We start from the raw sequence: 14,005 nt of genomic DNA, 5'->3' as shown, positions 1-14,005 counted from the left end.
GTTCATGGAGAAGTAATACCTGGTATATCAGATGCCTCAATATTGTGAGTTCTGGCCCCTTTCAGGATCCTTGTGAAACCACTTTCACCTGGATGTTCAGCTCTTGGTCTTTTTGTGCAGAAGTGTGTAGAGGGACTTGGGTTTCATCTTTCCTGCTGTAATGCTCTCAGTAGCTTCCAAAGAACTTTTAAGTTTACTTGAATTAAAAAGAAAAGTGTCCTTTATGGGGGCCTGCATCACATGAACTGGAAGCCGCTCTGTAAAGGCGGTTGTGTTGGTTTTCTGCTCTAAGATTGGTGAAGTACTTTCTTCTCCCTTTTTGATGATAGGAACACCTTACCCTGAAACCAGGGCGGGCAGAAGATGGGGAGTTCTGTTTCGTCTTTGATTTTTTTTTGCCCCCCCAGATGTGAAATCCAAGTCCTATTGGAAGTAATCTGGAGAGTCAGGAGAGGGCAGTGGCATCAGGAGTGGACTCTGACCTGAATTGAGCACTGGCCATGAGTCCTGTATTATGCTCTACTCCGCAGTGGGTACAAATATAGGACTACATGCTCTTGAGGCCTAGTGGTTGGGGATTTATGTCTAATGTGTCAATGAGAAATTTTAAAATAAAATGAGGGCATTACACAATAAGAACTATAGGAATTGAGGGGCCCATGAGAGTATCAAAAAGGGATGTGGGCTACCGTGGGGTACTGATGAAGAAAAGGGGGTCTCAAATGATCATTTCCAGAATGGTCCAACATTTTGTCAGTAGGACTCCTGCTCTCTATCCTTCATACCTTGAGAAACTGAGGCAGAATAGGAGAGTGGGCCGATCTAGCAGTATGTAACAGCTGTAAAGCCAAGTTTACCTTGTTAACATTTCAGCTCTGCAAGCTAACCAAAAGAATTGAAGGGAGAAGACCATGTATTCTACAGCCACAATGGATGCTCATTGTGTTAAATTGACTGTTAGGAACTCAGTGAGTCTTTACATCAGGATTTTAAAAACGTGTGTGTGTGTGTGTGTGTGTGTGTGTGTGTAGTTTCTCAACTTACAGTAACATTTAAGAAGTTGGTAGGCATTTGTGTGTGTGTGTGTGTGTGTAGTTTCTCAACTTACAGTAACATTTAAGAAGTTGGTAGGCATTTAAAGGATTTGTTCTACTGAGTGTCCTTACGTTCTTCTTCCTGCTGCAGGCATTGACAGCCACTTATGTAGGGGTGACTTCTCTGCAGGTCGTTCTCCCCTGAGGGTGTCACTGCCACATAGCGCTGAGATCCGTGATGGTCCGGATCCACCAGGACAAAAAATAACTCTCTTCATTCTCTACATACTTCACTCAAAAAGAGAAGTCTGTTTACATTTAATTTTGCCACTGAAATAGTTAAGATAGTCTGTGGACCTTAGAGAAATATGTCCTATCTTGGAAATTTTTATGCTACCTTATTCCTTAACTCTCCTGGATAAACGAAGTGTCAGTATGAAAAGATAGTTGTCAAAAAAGACAGTTTGCTAAGAGTTGCTGGAATGGGGTCTCTTCTCTGCCACTTATCAGATAACTTAGGGTAAGTGTTGAGCTGCTTGTTATTTGATCTGTGAAATGGGGGTACTTGTTGCCTGGAAGGAGACTTGTGAGACATAATTGAGAGCAAGTGGTAAGTGCTTGCCAGCATGGAAATACTCCATGATACTTTCATTATTACTGCAAATTCCAAGTTTCACAAAAACAGAATGTTGCATTTTGATGTGTTTACAAAAAACATGATCCTTTGGTCAAATCCATTTAAAACAATTTCCCCCTTGTTGAGTTCCTGAGTTTTGTTCTTTTCCCTGCCTTTCCACTTGTTTTTTTTTTTTAAAAGATTTTATGTATTTATTTGACAGAGATCACAAGTAGATGGAGAGGCAGGCAGAGAGAGAGAGGGAAGCAGGGTCGCTGCTCAGCAGAGAGCCCGATGCAGGCCTCGATCCCAGGACCCTGAGATCATGACCTGAGCCGAAGGCAGCGGCTTAACCCACTGAGCCACCCAGGTGCCCCACCTTTCTACTTCTTGATGGTTCCCGTTCTCTGATCAGTGTGGCTCTGACTCAGGTGCTTCTTACAGGGATAACCCTTTAGCTCATGGTACTGGGTTCATCAGCCTCCTCCCAGGGACCAGGATCCGCCTGGTGTGGGCAGTGTTACCTCAGTCCTCGCAACAGCCCTGTGAAGTATGGTCATTAGGAAAATAGAGGATGAAGGTAATGAGGAGAAAGGCTCACAGAAACCAGATAGGTTATGCCCTTCTCATTTTTCCCAAGTTTTCAATGCCCAGTGATCCTAATGATTCCAGACTTCCTGAGGTCAGGTTTCCCCAAAGGCTTTGGTTAGTGGAATAAGGCAGGTGCTAGAGATCTGTGTACTGGCTGCCTCCGTACACCACTCTGGCGAGAGTTCGCCTCCTCTCTCCTAGGAGTCAGGTGTCACCACTTGAGCTTCAGAGTAGGGAAGAGGGGAGGTGGAGTGCTGTGCATGGGTTGCACAGGAAATCTCTTCAGAGAGCTGAGTTGGCTGAGGAAATGAGCCCTGCACTGGGAATCAAGGGCACTGCCTTTGAGTTCCTTTTCTGACATACTGTGACTGAGTTATCGAGCCAAACTGGGCAAGCCACTTCCTTAGAGGGAAGTGCTTGGTTTCTTTATCTGGGAAGGGAGGTGGTTGAAATAGGTGCTCTGAGGTCCCTTCTGGTAATGTGTATGACTCTCAGCACCCAGTGTCAGGTCTACCCACAAGACACGTTATTGGCCTTGGCACCCCTTGCACGTAATTGGCCTTGGCACCACTTGGAGGCAGGTGAGAACGAGTCTCCTAGCATCTTGTTAAATATCCTTTTTGAGGGGCGCCTGCCTTTGGCTCAGGTCATGATCCCAGGGTCCTGGGATCGAGCCCCGCTTCGGGCTCTCTGCTCCACGGGGAGCCTGCTTCCTCCTCTCTCTCTGCCTGCCTCTCTGCCTTGTTGTTATTTCTGTCTGTCAAATAAATAAAATATTAAAAAAAAAATCCTTTTTGAGGGTTGTGATTTGGGGGCTTCTCTATTTTGTAATTAGAACTCTGGGATGTTTCCATTTATCTCAAGGGGTTTCATTTAATTCCTAGAAATTTTTTCAATAAAATTTGTTTTTGTTTGACTTCATTTTAATTTGCTGAAATGTAAACCTAGTTCACTTTCTTCGTTGGGTCTGATGCCTCAGTGATGAGTGCTGGTTTCTATCTGTCCCAATATATGTATTTTAAAGATTTTATTTATTTGACAGACAGAGACCATGACCCGAGCCGAAGACAGAGGCTTTAACCCACTGAGCCACCCAGGCGCCCCTATCTGGCCCAGTATTAACCAGCATGTAATCCTAGCTCATTCTCTTTAGTCTTTCCTCAAGGAGAAAATGAAGATTCTGAATTCTTTTCTGAAATATTCTTACTCTTAAGCCCTGAGTGTGTTTCCATAGCTTATAGGAGGATATTAGCCTCTGCTGAGATCTTCCATTCTGATAATTGTTCTCACAGTATGAACTTTTGATGGCAAGCTAAGCCTTCCTACCTTCAAGTACCAACATTTAACCTTGACAGAAAGGTCGGCTCATGCCATCTTACATATGTGTGCTACTATTCTCTTAATTTAAGTGGATGGGGTCCTGAATGAGAGCTGTAAGAAAGTTGGATAAAATATCCAAAAATATAGCCTAAAGTTGGAGTTGAACTGTGTGCATAGTTCTTTTTTTTAAAGATTTTATTTATTTGACAGAGACACAGCGAGAGAGAGAACACAAGCAGGGGGAATGGGAGAAGCAGGCTTCTGGCTGAGCAGGGAGCCCGATGTGGGGCTCAATCCCAGGACCCTGGGATTGTGACCTAAACTGAAGGCAGATGATTAACAACTGAGCCACCCAGGTGCCCCCATAGTTCTATTTGTTAAAATGTTACTGTGACTGGGACGCCTGATAGCTCAGTTGGTTAAGCGTCTGCCTTCAACTCAGGTCATGATCCCAGGGTCCTGGGGTCGAGTCCCGCAACGGGCTCCCTGCTTGGTGGGGAGCCTGCTTCTCTTTCTGCCTGCCGTTCTCCCTGCTTGTGCTCTCTCTCTTTCTGGCAAATAAATAAAATCTTTTAAAAAATGTTATTGTGATTAATAAAACATAATGGGCAAAGTAGAGAACAAAATTTATTTTACTACCTTACTATAGCTATTATAATTTATTTTTGACGAACTTTAAAACCAGTTTTTTTTTTTTTTAAAGATTTTATTTATTTATCAGAGAGAGAGAGGGGGAGAGAGTGAGCACAGGCAGACAGAATGGCAGGCAGAAGCAGAGGGAGAAGCAGGCTCCCTGCTGAGCAAGGAGCCCTATGTGGGACTCAATCCCAGGACGCTGGGATCATGACCTGAGCTGAAGGCAGCTGCTTAACAAACTGAGCCACCCAGGCGTCCCTAAAACCAGTTTTGAAAGTGACACCTCACAATATACCCAGCGATACCAGCAAGTTACAGATGAGGCATTTAAGATTGAGATTAACAAATGATTGTAGGGATTTAAGGAGTAAGAATGTTTTGAAACTTTGAATTGAAAGTCAGAGTTCTGAAAATCCTGCAGAGGAAGTGAAAGTACATGTGACATTTAACTTAAATGGATAATAAAACTCTTAGCAAACTAGAATTATCAGAGGGATGCTGTATACAGGTTCCAAGCTCCCCAACAAACTAACTCCCAGAGACAGCTACTCCATCCCCGTACTTAGTGAGTGGGGCAGCCGAGAAGGGCTGGCCCTGCTGATAGCAATCATTTGTTAAGAGCTTGCTGTATATACAAAGTGCCATGTAAATCATCTCATTAAATCTTCCCTACCATCCTCTGAAATTTGTTTTACTCTCTGAATTTCTCTGAAGAGGCAGTAGGCTTAGAGTGGTCAGAGAATTAGCCTAGGGCCTTCTAACTAGTAGCTGGTCAAGTCCAGGTTCAAAATCAGGGTTGTCTTGGTTTCTAACTACTGTAGTTTAATCATGATATCGTGCTGCTGCCCTCAAAGGGATGAGACTTACTCTAAGGAGCTGGAGGTGGCCCCAACTATGTCTGTGAGTAGAGCTGGTGTGACAGCCCAGGGACCAGGGTGCAGAGAGGAAATCGAGGACCTTCTACCATCGGTGATGCTCTTGGCAATTTGCCCTTGGAAGCCTATATAGCAGAAGCCTATATAGCAATAACTGATATTTACTATTTCATACCATCTCACAAAGTTTGTGCTAGGGTGGGCGCTACAGTTACCAGGAAACTACAATTCTGGACCTGTTTACAATTTTTTAAAAACTAAAATAAGTATAATTTTTTATTATAAAAACAGAATCTTAGGGTACCTGGGTAGCTCAGTGGGTTAATGCCTCTACCTTCAGCCCGGGTCATGATCCCAGGGTCCTGGGATCAAGCCCCAAATTGGGCCCTCTGCTCCGCGGGGAGCCTGCTTCCTCCTCTCTCTCACCTGCCTCTCTGCTTGCTTGTGATCTCTCTCTCTGTGTGTGTGTGTCAAATAAATAAATAAATAAAATCTTGAAAAAAAAAATCCAGAATATTTTCTTTACAGAAACCCTAGAAAATAACCATAAGTAGTCAATAGGAGCACCTGTAATCTAGTCACCCATAGAAAATACACCTTGGGTTTTTTTCCCCCAATGTATATATATACCTGTATAGTTGGGCATTTGTTGCTATTAATTTTTCATGTATTTTAATAAATATTTGTTTAATATGAAATGTAGTATTTCATGTATCAGTATTAAATAATACTGTGTTGAACAGCCTGTTGCCCAATTTTTATGTACATACTTATTTACTTCCTCAGGATGATTTCCTAGAAGTATAATTGTTGGATCAAAAATATGAACATTACTAAAGTTTCAGATATGTTTCACTAAATTACTCATTTGTATCCCCACGTGTATGTATGAGGGATGCCCTTTGTCTGATACCCTCGCTGACATTGGGTATCTTGCTCACCCCCACCAACACCTTTTTAAATTCCCCAGTTTACTCTGGTTAGGATTTAAAATTAATTTTTAAGATCTCACACTATGTACTTCTCATGTAATACCTTCCGTAGTACTTGCAATTCACTAATGGAATTGCTTTAAAAATTCTATCATTACAAACATCAAGTGCAGGGAAGGCAACTTCCCACCGCTATGTCATTGGGAACTGCACATGAAAAGTCAGCAGAGCAAGGTATCTTAAGAGCTGTCCCCGAAACCATCCGGCCTGCTCTTGTTTCCATTTATCTTGTTCACACCCAGATAAATGTGGGTAAAACAATGTGCAAAGGCTAAAAAGGTTCAGAATCAAACGAATCAAAGGCTGGTTTTATTTTTCCTCATCTTCAGAGAACAGGTAGAGTCACTCAGGTGTCCTGACTCCACTCCAAACATCACTTAGAAGATGCGACTCACTGCAAGTCTGATCTTCTGACAGCTGCTCTCCCTTCCACTGTGCCCTGGGCATCTTTGTTGTAAATTTCTCTCCAGCCTGTATCTGCATTACCTCTCTGGGCTTGGGGTCAGAAGCTCTGTTTTGAACTGTAAACTCTTTATTTGATAGCTGCATCACTTTGGACAATTGCCATGTGTTTTTTAGTCTCAATTTTTTAACTTGTGAAATGGAGACATTTATCTTATCCTCGTGCAGTTGTCTTGAGAGGCAAATAAAATCAAGTATATGAAAATGCTTCGTGAGCTCTAGGGCTTTCCCCACCATCTAAGGCTATTAATATTAGAATCACTCTCCTTCCTTCCTTTTTGTAAAAAAAAATTTTTTTTAAGATTATTTATTTATTTATTTGACAGAGAACACAAGCAGGCAGAGAGAGAGAAAGGGAAGAAGGCTCCCTGCTGAGCAGAGAACCTGATGCTGGGCTCGATCCCAGGACCCTGGGATCATGACCTGAGCTAAAGGCAGAGGCTTAACCCACTGAGCCACCCAGGCGCCCCACTCTCCTTCTTGACAGCACTTTGTTAAAGAGAAAAACAGCCCTGGAAGCACTGGAGAGAAGGGCCCCTTTGTTTGAAGATGGGTACTGGAGGGAATCAGGAGGCATCAGTCTGTGAGGTGGTGGTCTGTGGGAAAGCCAGCCAACCTCCATCATCAGCTGAGGGGGTTACCTCCTGAAATCTGCGATGGAAGCCAACAGCAAAGGTAAAGAGGTGCCTCCCTGCCTTAATGGCTACTGTGAGTTGAGGGCCAGGTGAAGGGGGGTACTCTGGACACATGGATTTGTAGGGCATGAGAGGTGTCATAGAATAAGAAAGTCAGCAGTGGTGTTCTCTGGGTTGTTTGCTTATCATAAAACCTGGGTCGTGAACGTAAACATGCAATCTACAGGAAGCTCTCTCTCCAGCTTACACAAGTACACATGTCTGCATGTCCAAGAACCTTCTCAGCTTCTATGTTTTCTCCCTGTATCTCTGCCCTTCCCCTTCTTCTGATGGCCTCTTGGGTCAAATGCAGCAGAGGGACAAAAGCAAATGCCTGCTAACGGGGTGCACTTGCTCTCTGCTCCATGGGCTCCGCTTCTCCTTCCCACGTCCCTTCCCCTCTCCATTCCTCCTCCTCCATCCTCCTGCCACGTGTCCCCTGCAGTCCCTCACCTCTGCAGCGAGGAGGCGCCCCTTGCAGGAAACCCATTTCATCCCGCCACCCTACAGTGTTGCTACTCAGATGAGGGGAGCCCCGAGAGTCATCATTGTGAGTCAGTCCCATGCAGGAGTGAAAGTAATACATTTCTCAGAAGGGTGGTTGTTTCAGTGCTCTTTCTCTGGTCTTCCCCCCACCCCCAAGTTATTCTCTTCTTAACCTGGATCTCTGTGGGAAACATACTTAGAATTTTTAGCATGTGGAGTCATGTGATTGTTTTCCATAGAAAGGAAAAAACTGAAGAAAAGGGCAGAAGATACATAACTGTATCCACCCACGTGTGCACACTCATAGACACCCCTACTCCCAAGACTGAGATTGCGGGTATGTTTAACTAAAATATCAATTTTTTTTTTTTTTTTTTGGTTTTACTTTTCATAGGATCCCAGATTTGAAGAGACCTTGAAGGAGGTCCAGTCTCAAAGCCCCCTGATATATGATTGCCCTCTGGAATGTCACTACCTGATATTCCCCAACATCTTGCTGTGACCTTCTGGTGACAGTCTAATTTCTCTCCATTTGAAAACTTCCAAATACTTGAAAACAATATTATGTGTCTGTAGGTTTTCTCTTGTTCAAAATAACCCTCTTTAATAATTTTTGGGGCAGCCCATCTGATCTATTAGGAATTGAGAGCGATGTGGGAAGAAAATCTTTCTCCTATACCCTCTTAGGTCCTGCACTCAGGCTCTGTAAATTAAGCTGACAAAAGACAAATTAATAGGAAAAAGGGTTTATTATTTATGTGTATGGAGGGCTTCATATGAAGAAGAGATATGAAGGACCAAAGAAGTGGCTAGATGTCAGGTCTCATTTTTTTTTTTAAGATTTTATTTATTTATTTGACAGAGAGAGAAATTACAGGTAGGCAGAGAGGCAGGCAGAGAGAGAGGGAGAAGCAGGGGTCCCACTGAGCACAGAGCCCGATGTGGGGCTTGATCCTAGGACCCTAAGATCACGACCTGAACCAAAAGCAGAGGCTCGATCCTAGGACCCTAAGATCATGACCTGAGCCACCCAGGGGCCCCTCATATTTGGTTTTAACAAAGAGTGATAAACTGTGGAGAAGTAACTAGACAAAAGATTGGATTTCTAGGGGAAGTAAATTATGGGAAGGTAGGTATATGGGGGAAACTAATAAAAGATAGAAATATTTAGAAGAATTTGTTATTCAGACTCCAGTTGGGACTTCACCATTGAAAGGAGTTTCCTCCCATGATTAAGAGTTATCCTCCTCTTCCTCATAATGGGAGAGGGAGACGCCTTTATAAAGAGAAATGTATACCTTGCATTTAGATGGAAAGACCGGGGTGTGGGCCAGAGAGGTTTTTCTGCACATTTTATGGTGGCATACTCTGATCCCTTTCATTAGCAAGAAACTAGGTGGAAGAAACAAGGAAGAGAGCAAGGGCTCAGCAATAACAGAACATTTTGTGGAGCAGATGCTAAAAAATGAGTTTCCCTCATGTGGCAAGTTTGGGGGACTTTCTTTAATGAACTGGGCTGGGGCCACTCATTAGACTTGGGTCAGTGTCTAAGGAATTGGCAGTTTAACCTAGAGCCAAGAATGGAGTGCAAGGTCATCTTTCTGGGGCTAGATTTGCCATCCCAAGTCACCGCCCCAGAACTTTGCTGGTTGTCTGTATGACAGCAGCGGGGAAGTCCAGGAGCAAATGCTGCTGATCCCTGGTTCCTGTATGACCCCAGTAGAAACAAGCTGAGGAGAAATTTTAGTGGGAGGAAGCCAGGAAAATTCGACAGCATTTGAAAGACACTCACTCGGGCTTTCCCCAGGCATCGGCGTTCGGGTCTTACGTTGACTAATTCCATCCACCTCATTGCAGGAAATCAGCTTGGCTGCTGAGTAAGTGAAAGTCTGCACGAAACCCGAGTTGCTTGCAGCTAGCCTGTGGGTAGCTTGGTTAGGCCAAGCCTAAAGCAGCTGTTGCTGAATTATGACATGGAACAACCCCACTATCCTATTATTCCCTTCATCCTGCCCTCATCAAGGAACCTTATGGTTCTTAGCTATGAGGGCAGACAAGTTTGAGATTTAGGGCTCAGGTTTTCTTGTCCCAGTCACTTTTCCAGGGCACTTGACTCCGTTTCCATTTCAGAGAATGTAATGCATCAAGTGAGCCCCACTGTGATTTTACGGGAAGTCTCGTACTTTTTAAATGTTCTGTAAAGCAGTGCATCATCCCAGCCTTTCATGTAATGGGACGCTCATGTAAATGCAGAGGCAAGTTCAATAGGTTTGGGGTGGGGGCCAGAGATGCTACATTTTTCTTTTTTTGCATATATTTTCAGACACTTTTCTGTGAGTGTACATTTACACGTACACATACACATGCATTGCGTATACATCGTATGTATGTGTCTCTATATACAGAGTAAAATCCTGTATCATATGAACTGTGTCTTGGTATTTTCAACAAATGTTATACAACAGAGGTATTTTTAAAGTTATTGAATTTTCTTAGAAAACAATGTCATTTCTATAAAAATTCTATCATTCTGCATGCTGACATTTACTTAACCACTACTCTACTGTTGGAAATCTAGGGCATTTTCAATTTTCCCCACTAAATATCCTGGTATGTGGCTATTTGAGTGCATCTCTATTTCTTTAGAACAGTTCCCAGGGGTGGACGTTTTTTCTTTTAGGTTTTTGCTCCATATTATTAAATGACCTACCCCAAATTATACAAAAACCAGCCCTAACTGTAATACCTGAAAATTCCCCTTGTCCCTATTCTCCTATTCATATGGCATGTTTCAAAATCTATGCCAATTTGATAGGCTATGTTATCTTAGTTTAATTTGCATTACTTTGAATACTTTTGAGGTTAAACTATTTTTTCATATATTTTCTATTTTAATTTCTTTTAGTGTACACTGTTTCCTTCGCTTTTCTTTTTAATTGAGATATAATTGATAGATGACATTACATTCATTTCAAGTGTACAATTTGATATTTGTATACATTGCAAAATGATTACCACAATAAGTTTAATTAATATTTGTCAACCGAGATCCTACCATTTTTTTTTTAAAGATTTATTTATTTATTGGTGGCTCAGTGGGTTAAAGCCTCTGCTTTTGGCTTGGGTCATGAGCTCAGGGTCCTGGGATTGAGCCCGACATCCAGCTCTCTGCTCAGCGGGGAGCCTGCTTCCCCCTCGCTCTCTCTCTGTCTCTCTGCCCGCTTGTGGTCTCTCTCTCTCCCTCTGTCAAATAATTAAATAAAATAATAAGAAAAGGATTTATTTATTTATTATTTAGGAGAGAGAGAACATGCAGGGATGAGAGGGAGAGAGAGAATTTCAAGCAGACTCCGTGCTTTGTGCAGAGCCTGATGCAGGGCTCGATCCCGAGATCCCCACCTGAGCCAAAACCAAGGGTGAGAAGCACAGCAAACTGAGCCTGAGCCAACCAGGCACCCTGAGATTCTGCCTTTTTAATGAGTCCGCAGGACCAAACTGAGCAGCCAGGCCATCCTGGATGATGGGGGCACGGGAGTATGCTTACTTTCTCACTGCGAGTGTTTGCTTGCTCCACTCCTGCTGCCTCTGTTTCTGAGACGGCTGTGTCCTCTCTCCACCTCACTTGGCGGCTATGTCGTCCTCGTGGGACTCCTTTGTGCGCAAACAATTTTAGATCTAAGATTAATGGAAGAGAATTAAAGCACGATGTCAGCACAGAAATACCTCAAAGACTAGGCTCATGACTCTTTAAAGTTGCCCTGCTCTGTCAGCTACCGCACTTTCTTGCTGGCATCCCTCATTTCTCATCCCTCCAGGGATAACTCAGATTCCTGTTACTTGTACGCGTAGCACCTTCCCTCTTAGTTTCTATCCTGGAAGAATAGCATTTTCCTCTCTCTATTTACCCTGGATAGAGAAAGGGTCTATCCCTGCACCTCCCGAAAGGCCCACGGTAAGTTGTCTCCAGGACAGAGGTGACATCTGGTCTGAACAAAATTCATGGCACGCCTGCATGGAGGAAACTATCCTGGTAATTTCCTTCTTTTTTTTGGACAGTACTTTTAATTTTCTTCTTACCCATGTTAGTTTAGGTGCCCAGGACAGTGACTCACACAGAGTGGGCATTTAATAAATGATGTCTTTGTTAACAAGGAGATAAAACTCTGGTGCAAAGTTTCCAGAGTCCAGAGAAGAGATTCAGAATCTGGAACTTTCTGTAGTGACCTCAACCCTGTTTCATCCAGGATTCTCCCTCGGTACCGTGGGGAAACTCCTTTGCCAAGGCTTTCCCTTCCCTTTTACTTTCCTTCTTCATCAACTTTTGTCTCCAGTCCTCTTCCTTCATCTCTCTGCACTGCAACTCTTCACACAGGTTCATTTTTACCTCAGAGGATCAGGAATTGTACCTTTTAAACATTTTTTATTTTTTATTCTTTTTTAAAGATTTTATTTATTTCTTTGACAGAGACCACAAGTAGGCAGAGAGGCAGGCGGAGAGAGAGGAAGGGAAGCAGGCTCCCCGCTGAGCAGAGAGCCTGATGCGGGGCTCGATCCCAGGACCCTGAGATCATGACCTGAGCTGAAGGCAGAGGCTTTAACCCACTGAGCCACTCAGGTGCCCCTGTACTTTTTTTTAGACAGAACACACACACACACACACACACACAGATACTGAAACACAGAGAAGAGTGAAAGGAGGGCTTTTTGTATTTTTTATCCCCACATAATTCTTATGCCCACAGACTTAAGCGTGTGAAAATCCTGACACAATATTTTCATTGACACATGATCATTAAAAGAAGCTCTTTCTAGGGGTTCAATCAAAAGTAAAGTTGTTTTGTTCCTGAAAATCTTTTCACAGTGAAAGTATGTTCCACTTAAAAAGTGGAGGGGGGGTAGGTTGCTGTGGAGTGTGATTTTCTGGAGATTCTGGAAAGCACATAATGAGTTGAAATTCAGCTTCAAACAAAATAGGTAAAACCGAATGAACAGGCACAAAGAATCCTGGAACTGGAAATAACGTTCTGCAGTAAAAAGAGGTAAAAAGGATTGTGTAGAGTTTGTGCGGTCTGTAGCTGTACACCTGTCACAGACGCAGTCACACTGCTACATGGTTTTCTTCAACAGGGGACGGAGGGGTCAGGTTATAAGAGGGAAGCATGGGACATGGACTCTCTAAATGATCTAGGGCTAAAAATGCAAATAAACCATGCGTGTGATTTGTTTGAATAGCCTAGGCAGAGGAAGAACTTTTATGGTCGAGGAGGAGAAGAGCTATAAGAAATTTGAAGATGGGCATTAAAAGCCATAACGTTTTGAGGGCATTCTGACCCAATGTTCTTAACCTGTATTCAGAAAGATCTGACTAACATAAATAAGTGCTTCAGGGAAATTAGAAGGCAGTGTTTTAATATCATTCAGAGGTAAGACTGAGGTTAAAGTAAATATATACTAATAGCTTGTGTTTAGTGAATAAGACAGTAAATGATCCTCTCAGTTTATTTTTTGCATTTAATTCCTTATTCTGTAGACCTAGTATATTGGTACTATCATTTAGCTGGCTATTTTGATAAGGAATCAGAGCTCCGATTTAAAAAAATGAAAATAGGGGCGTCTGGGTGGCTCAGTGGGTTAGGCCTCTGCCTTCGGCTCAGGTCATGATCCCAGGGTCCTGGGATGGAGCCCAGCATGGGGCTCTCTGCTCAGCAGGAAGACTGCTTCTCCCTCTCTCTTTCTCTGCCTGCCTCTCTATTTGTGATCTCTGTCTGTCAAATAAATAAATAAATAAATAAAATCTTAAAAAAAATGAAAAGAAACAGAAACGCCTGTAAAATTACTTGTTTCTATCAGTCAGTTTAGACTGGGGTAGAACACTTCGATTTGGAAAGAGAAAGAATGGGAGGTGCATAATAGTTTTTGTTTATAGCAACCTATAAACCTGCTTGGTTGACATGGTGGGGATCCCATAGCCAGGGCATGTTTGATTAGACCCTGATTCTGTTTTTTGAGAGGGGCCCACCTCCCAAGGGCACCTGTGGTTCCTGGGAGTTTTCTCCCCCGGGTAATCTCTGGCCTCATCTGAAACAGTGTTGGTGAATATACCTTCCTTGGGGCCTTACTTCCTGCTCCTGGTTGGTAACAGGACTGAGAGCTGGTTTGTGACTAACTTTGAGAACTCTCAAAAACTTAGTAAACTTTTATCTAAGTTGGTTCTTTTCATGGTATAATTCCTAGAACTCTGTATTTCTTTGCTTTTTCATTCCTGTAAGTCTCTCTCCCTCTCTTGATTTAGTGGTAGATTACTAGAACTATACCCTTA

The sequence above is a fragment of the Mustela erminea genome, chromosome 4, assembly GCF_009829155.1.
Source record: "Mustela erminea isolate mMusErm1 chromosome 4, mMusErm1.Pri, whole genome shotgun sequence".
NCBI lineage: Eukaryota > Metazoa > Chordata > Mammalia > Carnivora > Mustelidae > Mustela > Mustela erminea.
Note: the sequence above shows the minus strand (reverse complement) of the source record.